At 42.8% G+C, this 9,549-nt stretch overlaps 1 non-coding gene across 1 annotated transcript; it reads right to left on the reverse strand.

The window, feature by feature from the left end:
• Positions 1 to 6,217: 6,217 nt before the first annotated feature.
• Positions 6,218 to 6,293, reverse strand: trnat-ugu. The gene has a single exon. It is a non-coding gene; the product is annotated as a tRNA-Thr (tRNA).
• Positions 6,294 to 9,549: the final 3,256 nt, after the last annotated feature.

Below are 9,549 nucleotides of genomic sequence, written 5' to 3' on the forward strand. Positions count from 1 at the left end.
CAGCAAACACAAATCTATTATCTACATGAGCTCAGGGGTTTGTTATTTTGGACCAAATACCCAGGGAATGAACGTTCAGTATTTCCTGCAATTAAAACCTGTGTACGTGTCAAATGTTTGAGCACGCCTGACAGAATATAAATTTCTCAGCAGTCTCTCCTCTAGTACCGGCTGAAGAGCGTTTTGCTTCCCATTACCTTTTTGGAAAACCAATTGGGCAATATAGAGCTCAGAAGGCTGTACCATGTTTTGCTGAAGTGAAGAATTAAAGGGGATGTTAGGGTGACGTGTCAGGTCACGTTAGCCGTTTAGCTCTGACCTGACCTTTAAAGGGGCACTGCAGGTAAAAACATGATTTTCCAATTTTTTATGCTATTTCCACGCTATGAGGTTGAAATAACCCTCTGGAATTGTGAAAATGATGATAAAGCCTTTTCTGTGTAAGCTGTTTGGGAGAAAAAAATCTAAAAAATAAATGTACAGGGCTATTTTAACACTGAAAAAATGATTTTTCTAAATTAAATTAAAACATCCATGTGAAATTGTTACATACAATGATATACCATGACATTTCAAATAAGTCATTTAATAAGAAAACTAACTTGTCAATGTAGTTTTGACTAGTAGCCTTTGCGTGTGTACCCTGTTGTTTATGTTAGCCAATCAAAGCGGCAAAGAGGCTCAATGTGTAGCAAGTGGAGTGAGAGTTCACTAATGCAATGCAAGATGGAACAAAGTTACGAATTTAAAAGTTTGCGAAATGAGAAAGAGTAGGCTACTACGAACAACCAACAGCTTGGCTGTTTTATCTGAATGGGGTTGGGAAGAAAGCGCAGCATGTAGCCCCCAAAAAATAAAACTCCTGACCATAATCATGGCATTCAATATGTGCATGGAGTTCAGACAATGAACATGAGAAGACGTCTAATGAATTGAGTACATTTGGGAGCGGTTTCCTAGACACTTTCCATTGAAAATGCTTTTTAGTCCAGGATTAGGCTTAATCTGTGTCCTAGAAAGTGTTGGCTTTGTTACAGGAGAGATAGAAAGGGGAATATGATGTGGTTTGCTTGTGTGGCACCTGAATGTGAGGGTAAGTGGTTGTGTATGATGTTATGGTTATGATGGTGATGTAACTTGCACTTTGTTTTGAGACAATGTATTCCCCTAACCTTAATCTTTCAATAAATGTATTGTTTTATTGTTTTATTAATATTATATTACTTGTGTATGTATTTCCTTATCATATGTAAGACTCAATGCTTTCTGTAATTTGTTTTGGTGCAGATATGTATTTAATTTACTATCCGGATAAGAAAGTGTCTGATCACGGAAAATGCCATATCATTTTTGGAAAAGTACCATCAGTCACTAAAAGGTCTTCCTTATTTGGTAAGGATCAGAAAATAAATAAGTTTTACTGTGAGTTATACCTTCCAGAGCTTTAGTTGTAAAACAATAACTTGAAAATAATATAATAATATATAATATGCCATTTAGCAGACGCTTTTATCCAAAGCGACTTACAGTCATGCGTGCATAATTTTTTTTTTTTTTTTTTTTTGTATGGGTGGTCCCGGGGATTTTGACTTTCATTATAACCTTGTTCACGGTCTGTTTATTATGTTATGTAAATAACTGACAACAGAATTTATGAAGAAGACAACCTTTCATTTCAGTCTGGTTTATTTATTTACTTTCAAGAAGAGAAAACATTCCGAAATGTGTAATTCATTAGAACATTTTAAAGAATTTATAATCTCCAGTATCATTACAAAGTATTTTTCGCAAAATGATGAAATAGACTTAGTGATGATACTGCAGATTAAACCATTGGCGTCTGCATCTCAGAGGCCTAAAACAGCAAGTAGTACTAAGTTTGACTTACTGTGTTTGTCCTCTGAGACGCAGCGTGGATAATCATGGCATTCTGCAATTAATAGACGGCAGACAGGGTATAAGCCAGGATGGTCCACCATGTAAACAGGCTGTTCTGGTCCTGCATCTTCCGGTGACCTACTTCATCTTCTGGTGACCAATTGAAAACAGTACAACAATGATATAGCAAATTGAGATGCGTGATGTGTGCCTTTTGTTTTGATGACAAAACAAAGTAGCCGTAACACACCTGTGGAAGTTTGTAGCTTTCAGGGTCCAACTCCAGCTCCAACTGACAGGTTGAATACCATGTGCCTTTGTTGTTGTGTTTTTGAAGGGGTAAGGGGATGGGCTCTAGATTATTCTATCAATCCCCAGTCAGACTGAGGATTTCAGTGACCCAAGGAGGCTCAGGGAAATAAATTCTTAAAAATATATTTGGGATTTCTATTTTTAAAAATCAACACACCGTTTTTTCTTATACATAAAGTAGTGATTAAAAAAAAAAAAAGACTGCATGGGGGCATTAAGAGTGAATGATTTATCAGGATTGGCTTGATAAATTCTACTAACTTTTGTTATTGGACCTGATTAGGGTTTCAATAAATTCCCTGGTTATCATAAAATCCCAGTTGGAAGTTCCGGGAATCAGGAGGGAATAAGCAGGGAATCCGGAACCCTCCAACCAGGTATTTTGGAAAACCAGGGAATTTATTGAAACCCTAATCAGGTCCAATAACAAAAGTTAGTGTCTTCAGTCTTATCCTTCATCCTGTTCTCACTTCTTGTTCTGAGGCCTTGTCTTGAAAGATGTAGGCTATCAGATTCAATGACAAAAGTGAATGTCTTCTCCATTTCCTTGTTCTCTGTTCTTGTCTGAGGCTTTGCCTTGTTTCCTTCTTCCAGTTCAGCTCTGCTCTTGTTCTCTGTTCTTGTTCTGATTGAGGCCATGTCTTGCTTCCGTTCGGCTCCCGCAGGTTCCCTGTCTCTCGTTTCTAATTTAATTCAGAGCAGAGTCTGTGAACAGCAGGTGTTCTCCCTTTATCTGCCACCTACAGAGATGGATCTAAATCTTTGGACTGTTATCTCTGATTGTTCTGGTCTAATGTTTATCTTAGGGATGAGTAATGGCCGCCCCCCAACGTCTTCTAAAAATATTCTCGGGATTCTGGGAAAATGGTCAAATGCAAATTCCAATTCAACACTTCCACGGACAGCATGAACATTCTGGAATTCTGGAATTGTTCAGGAACCCTAATCCGGGATACAGCATCGTTGGGGTTTGGGGTGTTGTTATGTGTATGGCTTGTTTATTTTCCAGGGTGTTGGGAATCAAAAGCACAACAGGGGACGAGAGTACACAAACCAAGCCAGATCCTTTCCTTTCTATTGAATACTGTATTGAAGTAATTCATCCATTCGTCCTTCAGCTTCAACCACCAACCGGATTCTAAAACTAGAGCTGTCGCCATGTGATTCATGTGAAACGGCGAGAGGAGTGAATCATACTTCTCTGTCTTACAGAGATGAGTGGATTAGAGTGAAATATGTTTCCTTGAGCTTCGCAAAATGGCTTGACCCTGTGCTGGTCAGCTATAAGCATTACCCATGATTAATCTTCAGCAATCACCAAGAACTGAGCCTCAAGCCTTATGGAAAATGCATTTAATTACAATAATACAATGCAGCTTTATTTGAAATTGCTCTAACTGCCTCCAGACGTATTTTGCCATAGCCATAACTTAATGAAAGAATGCTAATATTGAATTCATGTCATTGGGTTCATTATAGTAATATATCTCCGATATGTGTTGTTAAATGGCACGAAACCGTTTGTCCATGTATCCATGGCAACTCTGATTAAGCGCGTCCAGCGGAATTACAGGGATCTAAGTAATGATAAAAGCTTTATCCATTGCATAAAGGTTACAAATGTGTCATTATGTATTCTATGACCGGTACAAGGTGATGAGACTTTTGAAGTCAGAGTTCTCCGATTGGATTTAATGAGATATGATGGTTTGCAGGCTTGATACTTGAGACTTGTACGCACTTTATGTGAGAATCTAAATGTTTTGGGCTTCGTGACCTTTCTGGAGATCTAAACTACTAGTGAATGACAAGTGCAGCGATTGCTCCAGAGAGTGCTTTGTTCCCTCATTAGACTGAAGCCACTCCAGGGGTGAGAGTGCAATCTTAAGAAGAGGGTTCCAAAATTGTTCTTCACTGTACCCATAGGAGAACCCTTTTTGGCTCCAGGTAGAACCCTTTTTGGTTCCAGGTAGAACCCTTTTTGGTTCCAGGTAGAACCCTTTTGGGTTGCATGTAGAACCCGCTGTGGAAACAGTTCTACATGGAACCCAAAAGGGTTCTACCTGGAATCAAAAGGGTTCTACCTGGAACCAAATAGGGTTCTTTAAAGGGTTCTTCTATGGGGACAGCTGAAGAACCCTTGTAGGTTCTAGATAGCACCTTGTGTGGAGGAGAATCCAGACTGTCCTAAGATAGACACCAAGAAGTCAGACAACATTGAATGACTTGGAAACTTTCACATCTGAAAATATAACAAAAATATAAATATTCCAAGAAATATGCCATTTCCATTACTATCGATTTAGATTCCGGAGCTATAACATTTACAATGTTACTGTCCAAGGACTTGCTGTTTGAAAAGCTGGTTTCATATGCACATGAAACCACTCAACATCTACCTCTATTTTGAGACATCCTTGGAGACATCCTAACTCTGTCACTTTTGAATGAGAGATATAGAACATTTGTAGCTATCACAAACCCCCTGTCATCATTCCACGTTATCATGCCTTCCTGGGTGAATTTGTATCATATCAGCAAAAAATAAACCTTATTGTCAGGGTAAAGAGAGAAATTATCCATTGGACAGCTTATAAATAACCTTGGGCTCTCATTGACAGCTTGTTACTCACTCTTTATTAGCAAAGAGAGACCATAAATCATGGCCTTGAAAATGATTAGCTCCACATTTGAGGTACTGTGCATGTGCATGTCAGCAATGGAGGAGAGGGAGAGGAGGAAGAGAGAGAGAGAGAGAGAGAGAGAGAGAGAGAGAGAGAGAGAGAGAGAGAGAGAGAGAGAGAGAGAGAGAGAGAGAGAGAGAGAGAGAGAGAGAGAGAGAGAGAGAGAGAAGGGGGAAAGAGAAAGAGAGTAGATAGGGAGAGCGGGAGAGGGGGAGAAGAAGAGAGAGAGATGGGGAAGGAAGGGAGAAGGAGCAAGACAGAGAGAGAGAGGAGAGAAGCAATATTCAAGGCCCAAGTAAATTATACATTATCTCCCACCTCTGCAGTAGCAAACTGTTTGTTTGCCGTTGCTGAATCAACTTGATGACTCTCTGACTAAAGCAAAAAGGCAAAGAAACCCAGGCAAACACTGTGGCATATGTTAACACTCTCCATCAGGTATATCTACTTGAATATCAGGTAAATCTACTTTCATATGCAGTGACTAGAGCTTTTCCTGGTCCATTCACAAGGTGGGATTCACAACCTCCTGTCCTTGGTCCTAACTAACTGTACAAAAACATTAGGACGCCCCAAGTAGACTTCTTATGACATGGCTTTGTACTCACAGAATAATTAAAAGACTCTCCCCCTTCCCAGGCAGTCTGGAGGCCCGTATACTGTAAGTACTCTGTAATTTAGGTCTTTGTAAGCCTCCCTCCTTCTTCTTCTCCCCTTGAGTCCTGTAGCTAGCTCTATTTCTAGCCTTCATCAAAGCATGTCTAGGAAGCTCTGACATCGGGGCCGAACACCAATCTCCAGACTATCTTCCCAGCAATGATAACTGTGAAAATTGCTGTTTTTTCCAGGCAGTTTTTAAGGCGCTGCAGGTAGTAATGGGAGTCATATCTTGTTTCCACGCCGACCCAGTCTTTATCTGAAGGCTTATTTCCTGTATGTCATTCTCACCCTTTACTGTCAGAACAGTTAAGCTCCAACCGTAATACCGCTAACTAATGATTTCCTCTGTGGTAGAAGGAGAAACATACACCACAGTTTGGCTTGACTCTGCTGAATAAGTGTAACCTAAAAATTGTGGGGTTTTGAAATTAGAGAATATTGTGCATTTAGCATTGAAGCTACTGTGTGAGCTAGTTAGCTTTACAAGGCAATAGTATATGTCACCAGTTTCATCATATTATGTTCAACAAGCTGGAATTTCTTTTGACAGGTCCCCCAACATTGATTCTCTCTGCACAAGTGATTATTCATGAAACGTAACATTACATTTACATCTTAGGCATTTAGCAGACGCTCTTATCCAGAGCAACTTACAGCCAGTGAGTGCATAAATTTTTTCATAATGGCCCCCCGTGGGAATCGAACCCACAACCCTGGCGTTACAAGCACCATGCTCTACCAACTGAGCTACACGGGGCCGTTGATGCTAATAGTATTTAACATATACCTGCATAAAGCGTAGTTTATAGATGGATTAAAAGAGGTGCAATAAAAAAAAAAGTCACTGTTGCGGACTACATTCATTTCTGTAAGAGAAAAATAAATACTACTCTCACTTACAATTAAAAGCTGAACAGCTATCCTGCCACCTCTTAAGACTTTGTCTTCTGCTAAGGTACAGTATCTAAGAATAAATCATTACAGTTCATCCTACAGATCCGATATTAATCCTCACAGGAGGGAGCTAGGTCACTTAGTGGGCGGCAGGTGGCTTAGTGGGTAAGAGCGTTATGCCAGTAACCAAAAGGTCGACTAGGTGACCCCGAGCCGACTAGGTGAAAAATCTGTCGATGTGCCCTTGAGCAAGGCACTTAACCCTAATTGCTCCTGTAAGTCGCTCTGGATAAGAGCGTCTGCTAAAATGTAAATGTCACTCTTCCCTTCTCTACATACCCACTCTTGGATGACTGCGCTGGTTACTTACGCGCAGGTTGCCTCCATATGCTTATACTAATGAGGTCAGACTAAAGTCTCCGCAGTTGTTTGGAGTGGTCCAGCTGCTTTATAATAAGGTGGTTGTGTTTGCGCATGCTAATGACCCTAGCGTTAATAAGCTAATTTAGAAACCCACTGAAGTTTAATCTTATTCTCCCACAATTGACTCAGAGCTCCATGTTGGTTAGCGACTAGCTTAACTTGCAAATATATAATGAAAAAGATTTTGGCGGCCATTTTGACCTCCATACTGGTTTATTTCCCAGTCTTTTTGAGAGGCATAACGGACAGTTAGGGCTGGCACAATTAATTGTGCTAATTGTGCCAGCAATAATCGTGTAACCGGGCTGGCACTATTATGAATGAAGACCATCATGAAAATAAAAGAACCGTCAAAACCTTTTCCGCGGTAACATGGACTCATTACTGTCACGACCCGGTGCGAGAAACAGTCACTAATAATTGTCAGAACCCAGAAGATGAGGCAGACACAGCTGTACTGGAGATGGTGGTTTAATTAAAGAACAAAATCTTCAGGCAAAGAAACTAAATCCACAATGTCCAAAAATAAAGCCAAGAGGCACAAAGAGGAAAACCTCCAAAAAACAAAAGAAACTCCACAAAGTGGTAAAAAACAGCAGGGAAAAACAAACCTCAAAAGACTACTCAAACAAAACACAAGAACTAAACCAGAGAACCTCTGGAAAATCCCACCAGAGAAATATCTATATAAAACAAGGCTTGGGCTGGGGCTGGGTGCTAACTTACAAACACTGAGCAAGGAACTGAGGAACACACAGGGTTTAAATACTAACAAGGGAATGACCTACAGGTGCAAACAATAATTAGAGCAAGAAAAACAAAAGGTACAAAAAAAGGTGCAATGGGGACATCTAGTGACCAAAACCCGAACAGTCATGGCCAAAACCTGACAGAATCCCCCTCCTAGGAACGGCTCCTGACGTTCCTACCAGCCTTCTCAGGGTGGAGGGCCCTGAACTGACGAATGAGGTCAGGGTCCAGTATGTCCTTGGCAGGAACCCAGGAGCGCTCCTCGGGACCGTAGCCTTCCCAGTCCACCAGATACTGCCAGGACCGCTGCACCCGGGCGGGAATCCAGTATCCGGTGGACGGTATAAGCCGACTGGCCACCGATGACACGGGGGCGGAGGGGGAGGTCTGCCTGCCGGGATAAGGGGAGAAAAACAACAGGTTTTAATATAGAAATGTGAAATGTTGGATTGATCTTAAGTGATCTGGGTAAGTGCAGGCGAAAGTAACGGGATTGACTCTCCTGGCAATCTTAAAGGGACCGATGAACCTCTGGGACAGCTTGCGAGACTCCACCCGTAGTGGTAGGTTCTTAGTTGAGAGCCATACTCTCTGGCCGGGGTACAGGGTAGGACCGGGACGGCGACCTCTGTTGGCTTGTCGTTGGTACTGCTGAGAGGAACGCAGAAGATTAAGACGTGCCTTCTTCCACGTAAGCCGACAGCGTCTGATGAACCTCGAGGCTGAAGGCACTCTGACTTCTGCCTCCTGGTCCGGGAACAATAGAGGCGCATAGCCAAACTGACACTCATGCGGGGACATACCAGTGGAGGAGGAGCACAAGGTGTTGTGCGCGTACTCGGCCCAAACAATGAAGGATGACCAAGTGGACGGGTTGTTGGAAACCATGCATCTGAGGGTGGTTTCCAGCTCCTGATTCATCCTCTCAGTTTGGCCATTGGACTCCGGATGGTACCCTGAAGATAAACTGGCCGTGGCCCCTATGAGTTGGCAGAAGGCCTTCCAAAACCTTGAGGCGAACTGGGGACCTCTGTCGGAAACCATATCTTGCGGAATCCCAAAGACTCGGAACACATGGTTAATCACCAACTCAGCTGTTTCCTTGGCAGAAGGTAATTTGGTCAAAGGAACAAACCTGGCCGCCTTAGAAAACCTGTCGATGATGACTAGGATCGTAGTATTACCATGGGACGGAGGAAGGCCAGTAATAAAGTCCAACGAGATATGGGACCAGGGTCGGTGGGGAATAGATAGAGGGTGAAGGAGTCCTTGAGGGCGGAGGTGAGAAGATTTGCCCTGGCAGCACACGGAACAGGCCTTGATGAAAGTGGCAACGTCTTCTTTTATGGTGGGCCACCAGAACTTACGCTGGATGAACTCCAAGGTGCGGCCTACGCCCGGGTGACAGGTGAGGCGAGAGGAGTGCCCCACCGAAGGACTTGGGACCTTGCTGCCTTGGGAACAAACAACCGATTAGCAGGACCTCCTCCAGGGCCCGGTTCGATGGCTTGAGCTTGTTTCACGGTATCCTCCACTTGCCACGAGATCGGAGCCACGATCTTAGCGGCCGGAAGGGACAGTCATGTCAGTATCTTCTCGAATGGCAGGAGAGTAGATTCGTGACAAGGCGTCCGGTTTGAGATTCTTCGACCGGGTCTATAGGTGAGGATAAACTGAAATCGGCTGAAGAAAAGAGACCATCGAGCTTGTCTGGCGTTCAACCGCTTCGCCTGCTGGATATACTCCAGATTCTTGTGGTCCGTAAGCACTTGAAACGGTTGAGAAGCCCCCCTGAGCCAGTGTCTCCATTCCTTCAATGCCATCTTAACCGCTAGGAGTTCACGATCCCCCACATCGTAATTCCTCTCGGCCGGGGGTAAGCCGGTGAGAGAAGAAGGCGCAAGGATGAAGCTTCTTGTCTTCACCCCTCTGAGACAGGACAGCTCCA

This window comes from Coregonus clupeaformis, unplaced genomic scaffold, assembly GCF_020615455.1.
Source record: "Coregonus clupeaformis isolate EN_2021a unplaced genomic scaffold, ASM2061545v1 scaf0189, whole genome shotgun sequence".
Taxonomy (NCBI): domain Eukaryota; kingdom Metazoa; phylum Chordata; class Actinopteri; order Salmoniformes; family Salmonidae; genus Coregonus; species Coregonus clupeaformis.